This window comes from Mytilus edulis, chromosome 7 (genome assembly GCF_963676685.1).
Source record: "Mytilus edulis chromosome 7, xbMytEdul2.2, whole genome shotgun sequence".
Taxonomy (NCBI): domain Eukaryota; kingdom Metazoa; phylum Mollusca; class Bivalvia; order Mytilida; family Mytilidae; genus Mytilus; species Mytilus edulis.
Window position 1 is genome coordinate 19,359,728 of NC_092350.1, and position 15,112 is coordinate 19,374,839.

Genomic DNA, 15,112 nt, shown 5'->3' on the forward strand with positions numbered 1-15,112 from the left:
TTCCCGCAGACCACCCAAGGGATCATATAGAAAGCCCTATCGTATCAACATGAAAAGCAATCAACAAGGGGTCTTATAGAACGCCATTTAGTAAATATATAATGTTAAGACAACAGGGGATCCTGCAGACCGCCCAAGGGATCTTAAAATACTGTACAACGCCCTATAGTATAAACCTGAACAACAAATAACAGGGGAACCTATAGAATTTCCTATCTCAGATGCATAATTTGTTTTAACAAAAGAGGATCCTGTATACCGCCCAGGGGATACTGTAGAACGCCCTATAGTATAAACATGAACAACCAACAACAGGGGACCCTATAGAACGTCTTATAGTAGATAAAAAATGTTGAGAAAACAGGTGATCCTTTAGAACGCCCTATAGTATAAACATGAAAAACAATCAACATGGGGTCTTATAGAACGTCCTATATTACATATATTATGTTGAAAAAACAGAGATTCCTGCAGACCACCCAAAGTTTCCCGCAGAGCGCCCAAGGGATCATATAGAAAGCCCTAAAGTATAAACCTGAAAAACAATCAACAGGGGATACTTTAGAACGTCTTATAGTAGATATATATTCTTAGACAAACGGGGATCCTGTAGACCGCCCAGTGGATCCTGTAGAACGCCCTATAGTATAAACATAAAAAAACAGTCAACAGGGCATCATGTAGACCGCCCAGGGGATACTGTAGAACGTCATATAGTATAAACATGAACAACAAACAACAGGGGACAATATAGAACGGCCTATAGTAGATAAATAATGTTGAGAAAACAGGGGATCCTGTAGACCGCCTAGGGGATCCTGTGGAACGCCCTATAGTATATACACTAGAAAAACAAACAACAGGGGATCCTTTAGAACGTCTTAAAGTAGATAAATAATTTTGAGAAAACAGGGGATCCTGCATACCGCCCAGGGGATACTGTAGAACGTCCTATAGTATAAACCTGAACAACAAACAACAGGGAATCATATAGAACGTCTTATAGTTGAGATATAATGTTGAGAAAACAGGGGATCCTGCAAACCAACCAAGTGGTCCTATAGAAAGCCTTATAGTATATACATGATAATTAAACAACAGGGGAACCTTTAGAATGTCCTATCTTAAATGCATAATTCATAAACAACAGGGGACCCTGTATACCGTCCATGGGATCATGTTAAACACCCTATAGTATAGACTTGTAAAACAATCAACAGGGGGTCTTATTAACGTCCTATAGTAGATATATGATGTTAGGACAACAGGGGATACTGTAGAACGCCCTATAGTATATACTTGAAAAATACACAACAGGGGATCCTATAGAACGTCTTATAGTAGATAAATAATGTTGAGAAAACTGGGAATCCTGTAGACCGCCTAGGGAATCCTGTAGAACGCCTTATAGTATACACTTGAAAAACCAGCAACAGGGGACCCTATAGAACGTCCTATAGTAGATATACAATGTTGAGAAAACAGGGGATCCTGTAGACCGCCTAGAGGATCTTGTAGAACGCCCTATAGTATAAACATAAACAACAGTCAACAGGGGATCCTGCAGACCGCCCAGGGGATACTGTAGAACGCCCTATAGTATAAACCTGAACAACAAACAACAGGGGATCATATAGAACGTCTTATAGATATATAATGTTGAGAAAACAGGGGATCCGACAGACCGACCAAGGGATCCTATAGAAAGCCTTAAGGTATAAACATGAAAAACAATCAACAGGGGGTCTTATACAACGTCCTATAGTAGATATATAATGTTAAGACAACAGGGGATCCTGCAGACCGCCCAAGGGATCTTAAAATACTGTACAACGCCCTATAGTATAAACCTGAACAACAAATAACAGGGGAACCTATAGAATTTCCTATCTCAGATGCATAATTTGTTTTAACAAAAGAGGATCCTGTATACCGCCCAGGGGATACTGTAGAACGCCCTATAGTATAAACATGAACAACCAACAACAGGGGACCCTATAGAACGTCTTATAGTAGATAAAAAAAGTTGAGAAAAGAGAAGATCCAGTAGACCAACCAAGGGATCCTATAGAAAGCCTTATGGTATATACATGATAAACAAACAACAGGAGAACCTATTGTAAGTACTTTTTTAAATGCATGATTTTTAAAAACAGGGTATCCTGTAGAACGCCCTATAGTATATACTTGAAAAACAAACAACATGGGATCCTGTAGAACGTCTTATAGTAGATATATAATGTTGAGAAACCAGGGGATCCCACAGGCCGACCAAGGGATCCCGTAAAAACAGGGTATCCTGTAGAACGCCCTATAGTATATACATGAAAAACAACAACATAGGAACCTATAGAACGTCTTATAGAAGATATATGTTGAGAAAACAGGGGATCCTGTAGAACGCCATATAGTATACACTTGAAAATCAAACAACAGGGGATCCTGTAGAACGTCTTTTAGTAGATATATAATGTTGAGAAAACAGGGGATCCTGTAGACCGCCTATGGGATCCTGTAGAACGCCCTATAGTATACACTTGAACAACAAACAACAGGGGATCCTGTATACCGCCTAGGGGATCCTGTAGAACGCCGTATAGTATACACTTGAAAAACAAACAACAGGGGATCCTGTAGAACGTCTTATAGTAGATATATAATGTTGAGAAAACAGGGGATCCTGTAGACCGTCATTTGGAATCCTGTAGAACGCCCTATAGTATACACTTGAAAAACAAACAACAGGGGATCCTGTAGAACGTTCTCTTAGCCTAGTAGATACATCAAAAACAAACAATAGGGTATTTTATAGAACGTTCTATAGTTTATATATAATGTTGAGAAAACAGAGGATCCAACACGCCGACCAAGGGATCCCGTAGAAAGTCTTATAGTATATACTTGATAAACAAACAACAAGGGAACCTATAGAACGTCTTATAGAAGATATATAATGTTGAGAAAACAGGGGATCCTGTAGACCGCCGAGGGGATCCTGTATACCGCCTAGGGGATCCTGTAGAACGCCCTAAGTATACACTTGAAAATCAAACAACAGGGGATCCTGTAGAAGGTCTTATACATGTAGTAGATATATAATGTTGAGAAAACAGGGGATCCTGTAGACCGCCTATGGGATCCTGTAGAACGCCCTATAGTATACACTTGAAAAACAAACAACTGGGGATCATGTATACCGCCTAGGGGATCCTGTAGAACGCCCTATAGTATACACTTGAAAAACAAACAACAGGGGATCCTGAAGAACGTCTTATAGTAGATATATAATGTTGAGAAAACAGGGGATCCTGTAGACCGCCTAGGGGATCCTGTAGAACGCCCTATAGTATACACTTGAAAAACAAACAACAGGGGATCATGTAGAACGTTCTCTTAGCCTAGTAGATACATCAAAAACAAACAATTGGGTATCCTATAGAACGTTCTATAGTTTATATATAATGTTGAGAAAACAGGGGATCCCACAGACCGACCAAGGGATCCCGTAGAGAGTCCTCTTGTATAAACATGATAAACAATTAAACAACAGGGGATTCTTTAGAAAGTTCTCTTAGCCTAGTATAGATACATCAAAAATAAGCAATAGGATATCCTATAGAACGTTATATAGTTTATATATAATGTTCAGACAACAGGGGATCTGGAGAACACGCCCTTTAGTATATACAAGATAAACAAACAATATGGGATCCTATATATATTTTCCCCCAAATTACAGGGCCCTTAAAGGGCATAAAATCAGAGACAATTGATTTACATAATTGGTAACAACAACAATAATAGAGGCATATACATATATATTTGGAATATACGCATTGGTCAGAATCAAGCTAAAAACCACATATATATTGTGAATAATAAAATTACATTATATATGTATTTATTCTCAAATTGTTTACTTGACTTAGTGTTAGTGTTCATACATGATCTCCTTAATTCAAAACAGTCACCAATATAACAGCCCAGTTTTTCCATAAGAGTAACATTTTCTTGGGTCAAGAGCCATAAAAATTTAGAAGATTTATTTAAATTTATAAAATTATAACAATTGTTAGAAATGTCTTGGAAAAAATCGTCCCTTTGAATATCATAAAGAGGGCATTCTAATAAAAAATGAAGCTCATCATCAACTTTACCGAGTGAGCAATTAGAACAAAGACGCTCAGATCTTTCTATATGTTTTTTTGAATATCTGTCTGTCTCAATTTTTAATGAGTGAGCGCTTATTCTTAATTTACAAATTGACTTTCTTTTTTTGAAGTCCTGTAATTCTATACTAGAATACCATGTATTTACATTAGAACTATGTAACTGTATGTTTACAACATATAAATGCATCAAATAATAATCCTTCTTTCAAACGTTCCAGTCTATGACAATATTTTAAAATTGATAAAATTATAGTAAAATACAAAGGAAATCTACCAATCTCTGACATTACAGCTATATTACTTGACTTTCTGTTTACACCAAGAATATATTTCATAAATATGGTATGAGCTTATACATGTTATATGTATATATAAAATATTCAGACAACAAGGAATCCTGTAGACTGCCCAGGGAATCCTGTAGAACGTCCTTTAGTGTATACATGATAAACAAACAATATAAGGGATTCTATAGAACGTTCTGTAGTAGATATATAAGGTTCAGACAACAAGGGATCATGTAGAACGACCAGGGGATCCTGTAGAACGCCCTAACAGTAGCTTTATTGTAAACAAGTAACAATGGTTCCTATAGAACGTCCCGCGATAGTAGAATGGCCAGACAGCAGGGGGTCAGATTACAGATTCGTTTCTTTAAACGCAGACCAGTTTAAACACCCTCTCACATTCCTATAAAGCCTTAGTACGTGTAACATGTTTAACGTGTGTAAGCTACATCTTTTTTCATTTTGCCTACATAAAAATACTTTTTTAAACGGATAATAAAAATATTATTAACTCCATAGTATATCCAAAGCCATGGGACCACGTGCATGTGACATTTGCAGGTCTTTACAACATCATTACGGCACTAAGTACTACTGTTTATCATATATATATGAACATGATGAATTAAATGTATAATGTTTATTTTAAAAAGGAATCTGTATATATATTTAACGACTGTGATGTACGTATGCTACTGTAATGCGGTACATTTTCCTTTTCATGTGATAAAAAAATAAATAAAGCAAATTCACCGTGTTACATGAAAGTTAATGATTTTGAATCGTTTTTTTTTTTTTATAGTTGTACATGTTGAGAATATTCTATTTTTAGAATAAGTAGTTTCAGAATCGTTTATAAATAGCCTATTAATAGAATATGCATAATTCATGAATCGTGACGTAGGGCGGTCTACGGGATCCCTTCTTCCGCTTACCCATAAATAGATGGATAAATTCGCAGTGAAGCAAGTATAACTTAAGCTATTTCTTAAAAAAAATCACCTTTACTAAGATAAACAAGTATCTCATGAACTGTATGAATTGGTGCATTCAATAATGGACCATTTTGATAAGGACTACTTGCATAAATAATTGCAAATTTTGGTACGATAATACCATGAATACGTGGTACGATGTTAAGTTTTAAGTCGTAAACACGAGTTTGACATATCTAAATTTGAATACACATTTGAATAAATCCGTATCCAAGAAACCTTTGATTTAACCGTTGTAAGAGATGGATTGCACATGTGCTAAGCATGTTCAGTGATTGAAAGAATGTCAGATGAATATAGAAGAGTGATATGAGAGCCAAATTTACATTTTTAATGCACCTACCTAACACACGTCTAAATTATATATCACTGGAAAGCTAAGAATGTGTACTTTCTAAATATCCCGGTCGTCAAAAGAAATTATGGTGCATTTTGTTTTTAAATCGAGACCAAAGGTCATGGGTGCAATTTCAATTCACGGATACTTCCAGTAGAAAAATCGAGTCAAAACAAATGCAAAAATGAAACAATGTTATAGGTATGCTGTATTACTGTTGGGAAAATATATTTCTATCATAGTGTTAATTTTGGTTGATTTTAACGGTAACGCATGTTACGTAACGTTTTCTCTCGGAGTCTTTGAAAATCAACCATGAAGTCGCACAACTGTATCTGTAGTCGCCCTTGTATTATCTAAATCTTATTATACCTCCGTATCATTTGATTGCACGTATTTACAAACATATATCTGCAAATTTGATATAAATAATCCGAAATAAAATATTTGAAGCAAGGGGAAATTTAACATACGACGTATTTTTAATTGTTTAGAAAGTCCCATGATGAGCTGTACATTAAAATTGCTAAAATGAGTAAAGTGATACTAGTATATTTATATCAACAAATTGATAATTTTAATATAAAACATCACAAGGAAAAAATGACCACTCATTGTACGTCAAACTGTGTTTGATTTTACTTTAGTCGGCCGCCGTGTATCTTGAGATATCTTAATAATCAAACAACACTTGACAAAGGAGTTTGTACTTTTAAATTGCGCTAGTGATGACCTTCGGCTACTTTGGCATTACGTAATACTTTTTTATATCTTGTTTCACCGCTTCAAACGGAGGACAAGGTTATCCTAATATTGAACCTTTTATTTGGCTTTCTTATGTTAAAATCCCGTTAGCGTATAACCTAAATGATCGAAACGTCGGACCAATGGGATGTAGAACCATTTAGGTGTCGGAATATTGCGATATCGGAATATTAAAACTTCATTTTATCTTGTAATCTAATCATTCATATCGGTCAAAATATCCATACAAAGACAATTTCCTTGGCATGGGCATATACCAGTACAGCAGAGGTTTTGCTCAAAGCGGACACAAGATCTACTATATTCAGATTGAATTAAAAATTGGAAATGGACATGAGGGATTTGTCAAAGAGACACCAACCCGTTCAAAAAGCAGGCAACGGCCGAAGACCACCAATGGGTCATCAATGCAGCAAGAAATTCCCAAACCCGGAGGCGTTCTTCATCTGGCCCCTAAACAAAACTGTGTTACATATTTGTTGTTCGTTCTTTTTTTTTTTACATAAATAAGGCCGTTAGTTTTCTCGTTTGAATTGTTTTACATTGTCTTATCGGGGCCTTTTATAGCTGACTATGCGGTATGGGCTTTGTTCATTGTTCACGTCAGGCGATCCTCGGGCATAAATTAAGCCCGGTTAACTGATCAAGTAATTAAAGTTGTTAACCAGAATACTTCCTTTTGTACAGGCACGTCATTTTTAATCGTCGAAATGTTAGTAAAAGCTGTTTTATGTTCAGAATAAAATTTTACTCTTTACTTTCTGACTTCGTAACATATATTTAGCAATGCAAGCTCGATGGTATAAAGATTTAATAGTAAAATTATCATGAGTTATTTTGTAAATCAGATCATTACGTCCACTTGTATTTTTGTCCATCTGATGAGTTAAAGCCTTTTTCAACTGATTTTTATAGTTCGTTCTTATGTTGTACAGTTATACCACTGTCCCATGTTAGGGGGAGGGTTGGGATCCCGCTAACATGTTTAACCCCGCCACATTATTTATGTATGTGCCTGTCCCAAGTCAGGAGCCTGTAATTCATTGGTTGTCGTTTGTTTATGTGTTACATATTTGTTGTTCGTTCTTTCTTTTTTTTTTTACATAAATAAGGCCGTTAGTTTTCTCGTTTGAATTGTTTTACATTGTCTGATCGGGGCCTTTTATAGCTGACTATGCGGTATGGGCTTTGCTCATTGTTGAAGGCCGTACGGTGACCTATAGTTGTTTATGTTTGTGTCATTTTGGTCTTTTGTGGATAGTTGTCTCATTGGCAATCATACCACATCTTCTTTTTTTATATATTGTAGGAAATATATGAATTTTAACACTCAATACAGCTTGAGTTTGCTACTCAGAGGATACCTTATGAAGTTGTGTAACTTGCTTATAGGCTTTATATACATTTATATACAAACAGACAAATCAGAATGAGTTGTAGATCTATTGCCCTCGTTGATATATGAGAAGAGACTGGTCGGTAGAATTGGTACATGTAGCACACAGTCTTTGTACAGACAAAACAGAAGATGATAGGTTGTGCTTACTTTTGAAATATTCATAGCAACTTTTATGATATTTTGTATTTTTAAATGGGATGTTTTCATTTTTTTCATATTCATCGACCAGTCTTCTGTAAACTTCATCTTTTCGTTTTCCCACTGCGGCAATACAACTGTATCTTCATTTTAAAAGTGTTTAACTACATAGTTTCTATGTAGTAAATACATGACAGATTATGCATCTGTGTCAATCAATAGATAGTTTTTGCTCTTTAGCAAAGGAAGGGTTTCATTGTGAACTGGACTGTGAAAATTTGACAGGACTCGGAAGATTTCCTCTACAATTTGCCGATACGATTCCTTATTTAGAAATGGGTGAATTCTACAGAACTCAAAAACTATGTTTTACTTTGATTTGATCTTAATTTCGGACGATTTTATATTTATTTAAGCTACACTGAAGTTCAAGATAGAAATAGAACCGTTTAAATATGATTTATCGTCCTCTAATACCACTATTAAGTACACGGAAATCGACAAATATATTCAGTAAAAAAACGATAACGAAATAGATAAAGGTGTCAGACCACCAATTACTCCCTCCAATTTAGAACGTATGTAAAAGTAGTCCTACTCTGACACAAAATAGTGCTTTTGATGTCATTGTTTACCTAAACTAACCCACAAATTTGCAGAAATGAAACTTTTGGTGAAAGGGAAATATATTTAGACCATTTTGAGCCAAAATTCACTTGTCTATGAGTTTGCATTAAAAATTCAGGATTAATGCGCTACATAGTACACTAATTTAAGATTTCCAGAAAACCGAGAGTTATTTTGGTAGTACCTGTCTTTTCAAGATCAGAAATTTGTTACAAGACTTTAAACATTGGTTGAAAATTGGCATGTAGAAAGGTGACACATGTACAATTCAGGATATACCTGGTTTCCTTGAAGTTAAACTTAAGGTAAAATATTTAGAAAGCTGTGAAAATTGCAAAATTTGGTTGAACAGATAGGGATTTTTAATTGGTGGTCTGACACTTAAAGCACAGTGTAGATACTATTCTGTACGCTATCCGGAAGTCGCGATTTTCGAAGCGATGATTTCCAACCGGCTAACAGGACGGTTTTGCCTACGATAACTTTTCTCATCATTTGTTTACTCCTATATCTACAAAGTGCTTTGAACATCTTCAAGGTATATATAGCATCATAAATATGAATTACTGTAACAAAAACATGCATTAGAATATAAAATATACGTGTGCATCACATCAACTTGGTAGAAAAAAGTGAAATCGATGGACAATTTTGCTCTCGTAGTACAAAGCAAATAATCTTTTATTGCAAATATTTGCATCACTATACATACAGTTAAATATATACTGTTTCAATATTCTTTTCGTATTTAAGTAGAATATTCGTATTTCCCATAAAAAATATGTTTTCCTCGAGGATCCCAAAAAATTACTGTACGATCAGTCTAGAACTGACTGTATTCTAGTAGCGATTTCAGATTTTTTGACTGTATGACCAGTCGTGATTTTGAAGAAAAAACAACAGCAATTTGAAGGTATATATATACGTGTATATGTGATATTATGAACTATCCAGGGAACTGTAATTACTTTCATCAGACAATACAAATATATTTCTGATGATTTTTTTAGATGGCAAAATAATTGTATTTTTGTTCCATCAGTCTTATTTAAAATCAAATGCCTAAAATGTTATACATGATTCGCTTGTGGACTTTGTAATAGTGTATCGTTACAGTTATCTCTTTATAGCTATTACATTTTTAAAGATTATTTACACGGTCCTCCGTTGACCAATTGATCATAACATAAATCAAGCTTGTCGCTTTTAAAATAACAAAAAATGGATAAAGACAGCTTTGCATAGGGGGTTAATTCATGTGATATAATTTTGGTAAGTTTACAGAAATAGAAGGTCCATAATGCATTAATCGAGTACAAATGGAGCAATTTCAGAAAACTTTAATGATTGGTTTAGGAGGTGTTGGAAATACCTGATGGGTGCCCCCATATAATGCAATGTTCAAGTCCGTATCTTATATAAAGTAACCCCATAAAAGATTTTTACTAAAATTCGAAATAGACGGTGCACAATACAGTCATTATCATTTATGATAAGGGATCCGAATAAGATTAATTAATAGTTATATCAGTGACGGATTAAAAAAAAGGGGGATCCGGCAGTTTGAAACCCTTTTTTAACTATCAATGCATTTGTATGGGAACATATATTTGAAATCCCCTTTTCTCCTGGATTGGACCCCCTCTCCATTTAAAAATGGCCGGAACCCCCAATGTATAGATAAAGTGGTTTATGAGGAGATGCGCTTACAAAACCGGCGAAACATATTGTACCGGTCGAACGGACGAACGGAAAGACGGACTCCTTCATCACTTTAACGATTTTTAACCCTTCGCTTGACAAAGTGGTGTACAATTGAGTGTCAAAGAGACAGCTCTACATCTTAAACAAAGTGAAGGAACTGTGATCAATTATGATAGGCTACAGTACGGCCTCGAATGTGTGTAAATACATGCATTTTTATATAATAACTAAATCTGTGTGTTTGTACAATTTTAAGTATAACGGAGGACATTTCTGAAACTTATATACTAGTATACATCAAACCTTCCGCTTATTTTAGCAACATTTAAACATCCTTATACTTAATGTAGTAAGTCGAGTACACCCTATTAAGCTAAAATATGTTTCAGGATGTGAATGTATTGAAAAATATTTGTGTTATTTAGAAAAATGCCACCTTCTAATGTATCGTAAATAACTTTGAAATCACCACTAGAATACAGTGATATAAAGACTGATCATACAGTTTTAAAATATACAAGCGAGACTGATCGTATGTAGTGAGAAATTCAAACAAGTGTAATTTTCTTATTTCTGGCTTCAAAGATCTGGTTGAAACTTTTACCACCACTTGAAATATACTTCATTTAGTTAATTAAGTCTGGATTTTACGTTTATTTGAACACTAAGAGGGTAAAAGATTGTTTTTAGGTTCGCCGACTGATTTTTCTTAGTGATGCACTTGAAAATCTCTTGATTAAGGCAAAGATACGAATAATGAATGCGCGGAATTTAATTCTAAACCATTTGAGAATATCGATGTCGGCTGAATTAATCATTAAGCAATGTACAGATGATCAACTTACCGTTTAATTCAGTATACCCATCAAATTTAAAATGTGATCCAAAAAGTTCTCGCTTCGAAAATCGCGACTTCCGGATAGCGTACAGAATAGTATCTACACTGTGTAAAGGATTCCGGAAACTATAGTGATTTTACCCAACATCATAAAATTACAGAAATTCGTGATTTTAAGAAATGTTGAGATAAAGTCTTGATCTTGAATGAAAAAACGATAACTGATGAGTGATTTGGTGTGTTCTAAAATGGATAGAGTGCAAAAGCATTTAATAAAAAAAATTAATTGTAGATCCGAAAAGGTCAGGATTATGAAAATTTTCGTACAAAATGTCAAATATTTAGAAGGAATGTAAAAGCATATGGAGTTATAGTTGTAAATATTGTTTTTCATTATTTTAAGAATCTAATTCACTTAATTATTCTGTCTAAAAGAAGAGATACGACTAATTTCTTTTGCTTAAAAAACATGTCGTAATTTTATAATTTTCAACTAATTTCTGAAATAAACGTCAATTTTACAAAAACTGCACCGTACGATTTTGTGACGACCGGGCAAAAATCAAAGTTAAATCATTATTCTTTCATTTAAAAAAGAAATTAGCCGTGTGTAAGGTGGGTGCATTAAAGTCCTTAACTAGACGTCTTTTTCAAATATTACACTCGCCTTATAAGTGAAGCTAGATTATGCAGCAGAAGGATGACTAATTTCGACATGCAAAACATAAGTATTTGATGTATATTTAATTCATATGATTTTTAGGCTATATTAATATACAACGAATGGAAAACAACTGTCATATTTCTGACTTGGTACAGACATTTTCCGAAGAACTTGAAATGAAGATTAAACCTGGTAGTATAGATAGTTAAACCTCACACTTGTATGACTGTTGTTTACGGTTTCGTTATATCCGCCAAAAAGTAACACGTGTTTGTAGTTGATAGTACATAAAATATAATACCGTACAGAGACTTGTATAAGGATCATAATGACGGTCAAAATTGCCCAAGGTCACTCCTGGTCGGTGCTTTTGTTGTATTTTTGTCAGTATAGAACAGTTTGACTGATCAGACAATGATTTTGATCATGCATTTTCATCATACATCTTTTTTATCATCATTTTATGAGGTTTAAAAGAATACCAAACGTCGTTTGAATTTGTTAATACGAATATAATTCAAACGGTTAACAATATTAACATGGCTGACATCTAAGAAGTATTTGAACATTTAAAGATAGAAGCAGCAAGAACCTTCAAACTCCGAATAGAACAAGACAATATTTTGTATGCTGTTATTGAATATGTTCTAATAGACCGATCTGAAATTCAAAAACTAGAGGTATAAGTCATTTGAAAGTTTCATAGTAATTATGCAGCTTGACTGTGATGCTAACATTCAGTATCAAACAAGCCCAGAACAATAGTTTAATTGATTCTCGTATAATTTCAATTGGGGAAATAAACAGAAAAAAATCACAGAATCTAACGAAATTTATAGTGTTTAGGACAACAAATGGGATAAAGGGTGCATGACGGTTGCACAGTCTGTTGTGTGATACAATTGTCTTTAGATTTGCTATCTTGAAAATAAGCTACATTTATATAAAACGATATACGTCATTAAATATACATCTGTCAAATGATAATAAAGATATCGATTTTTATTCCAAAAAAGAAATAGGAGCCATCACTCTACTAAGCGAATGAGCTGTATATTGCGAACTATACGTTTCTGTTTTCCATACAATTGTTCATATTACTAAATCCATATTGTTATTGACACACAACTTATTTTTATTATAATGACGATTTACACCGGCAAATCATGTATTATATTTTCACACAAACACATAAAACCAAATCTCTACCAGTTGTTCAGAAATTCTTTGATACTTTTTTTATTATCCATGCGTGTTATTGAAACCAAACATAACTAATACAATAAAAAAATACTAATATGGAATTTGGTTAGTATATAGATGCTTAATGACAACAAACAAAAACACAAATACTTACAAAATATCTGTGGTGTCGTTTATTATAGGTTAAAGTCTGTTGGGAAAACGGATGTGAAATCGATAACAAATCAGGAACAATCCAACAGCCTGATGCAACAGATTCATTCTAATTGCAATAATATATAAAGGTGAACCCGGATTAGGGTTTTCTTAAATACACACGACGCTGTATTTCCTTAGAAAATGATATATAAATTTTACCACAGATCAAGAAAAAGAAAATTATAACTAACAATTTTGAAATTAATCAAAACCTCAGTGACCTTTGTTACTGTAATACTCTTAAAATAGTTCAGTGATGGCAGTAGGACTGTTCAGTCCTCCATTTCAGATTTGCATAATATAAAATTTGATGCATTGTATTGATATTTTTGTAATATTTAAGTATATATGTTGACCACTACTTCTCTTCGATGGGTCCGCATTTGGCATATGCATGTTGCAAGGCAAAAGTTTCCCCATCTACAACATCTTTTCCTTAGTGGCATTCTATTTTTCCTGTCTTTTATCTATTTTACATTTCGATTTGCTAGTAAGTCACGTTCTGAACGTATATGATATAAATATATAAATTACCTCTCCGCGTTAGGCAAATAGCAACAATCAATCATTCAATTAATCAATCACAATAATAATAAATGGCGATTGTTATGCATATTGACAGAAATTTTCCACCTCAATGAGATGCATGTACAAGTTTCACAATGTATCATATATTTGTGTTTGTTTAAGGAATGACTGTAATATTGTTTTCTGTCTATGATAAAATAACATAAAAAAATGTGGTTCACACTGAATAACCCGCGTAGAGGGTTATTTTAAAGTGTGCAACACATTTTTGATGTTATTACATATAGACAGAAAAAAATATTAAAGTCATTCCCTGTAATCTAAATCAATATTCCATTTTCAGCCTGAGTAAATCACGAAAAAACGTCGATCACGTCACGGTAACATGACAAAATTATGTCTATGAGCTGATAAACAAAACACTTTCCATCAATCAGAAGACGCGTTGCATCCAAAATTAAATTATTTTGATAAGCATACATTTGACTGTAAATATGTATAATACATTTGGTGTTTACATGTATCATATTTAAGCGAAATAATTCAATTTTATAGAGCTATAGTATACAGATCATTTTTAATTTATTTTCGTAAACCGACTTTTGATATGTGTACTTGGAAAGTGGATAACTTCGTACAACCTCTCGTGTCCAATTAAGATTTACCCAGATGTCGATATCGTCGATATCAGTAATATCGACATTCGATAATGATGTTTGCTTTAAACATCCATGACACGTCAAGACATACCCAGTTGTCGATATAGTCAATATCGACACCATATCGAATCGATATCGATTTTTGCTTAAGACATCCTCTTACAATATTTATTAAAAAAAAGTAAAGGACAGTTCTTTTATTAATAATACTAGAGAGCGCGCGATTAGAACAGAAAAGATCCATGAACTTGAGAAACATCAATTATTAGTTGTAATGGCTTTGAACTAGCTCACCACTGGCCCCTCTTTTTAGGGAAAAACGGGGCCGGGAGGGTCAGGCCTGCAAACATAATTTACCCCACACGCATTCTGGATATGCCTGTTCCAAGTTAGGAGCCTGTAATTTAGTGATTCTTTTTTATTCTTTTTTTTGTTTAAAACATAAAATTAGGCCGTTTGTTTTCACGTTTGAATTGTTTTCCATTTGATGTTCTGTGCTTTTATAGTCTACTATGTGTAATGAGTTTTGCTCAGTGTTAAGTGCCGTATTAAGGTGACCTATATTTGTTAACCTCTGTGTCATTTGGTCTCAAATATA

General features: G+C 34.0%; 1 protein-coding gene across 1 annotated transcript in view; it reads right to left on the minus strand.

Moving 5' to 3' along the window:
* The window catches only part of LOC139480943 (sulfate transporter-like), a 55,224-nt gene extending 41,844 nt beyond the window's left edge, over positions 1-13,380 (minus strand). The window contains exon 1 of the mRNA XM_071263932.1: positions 13,284-13,380. The gene's annotated coding sequence lies outside the window, so the exon portion shown is untranslated. The remainder of the gene's footprint in view (positions 1-13,283) is intronic.
* Between the last annotated feature and the right edge of the window lie 1,732 nt (positions 13,381-15,112).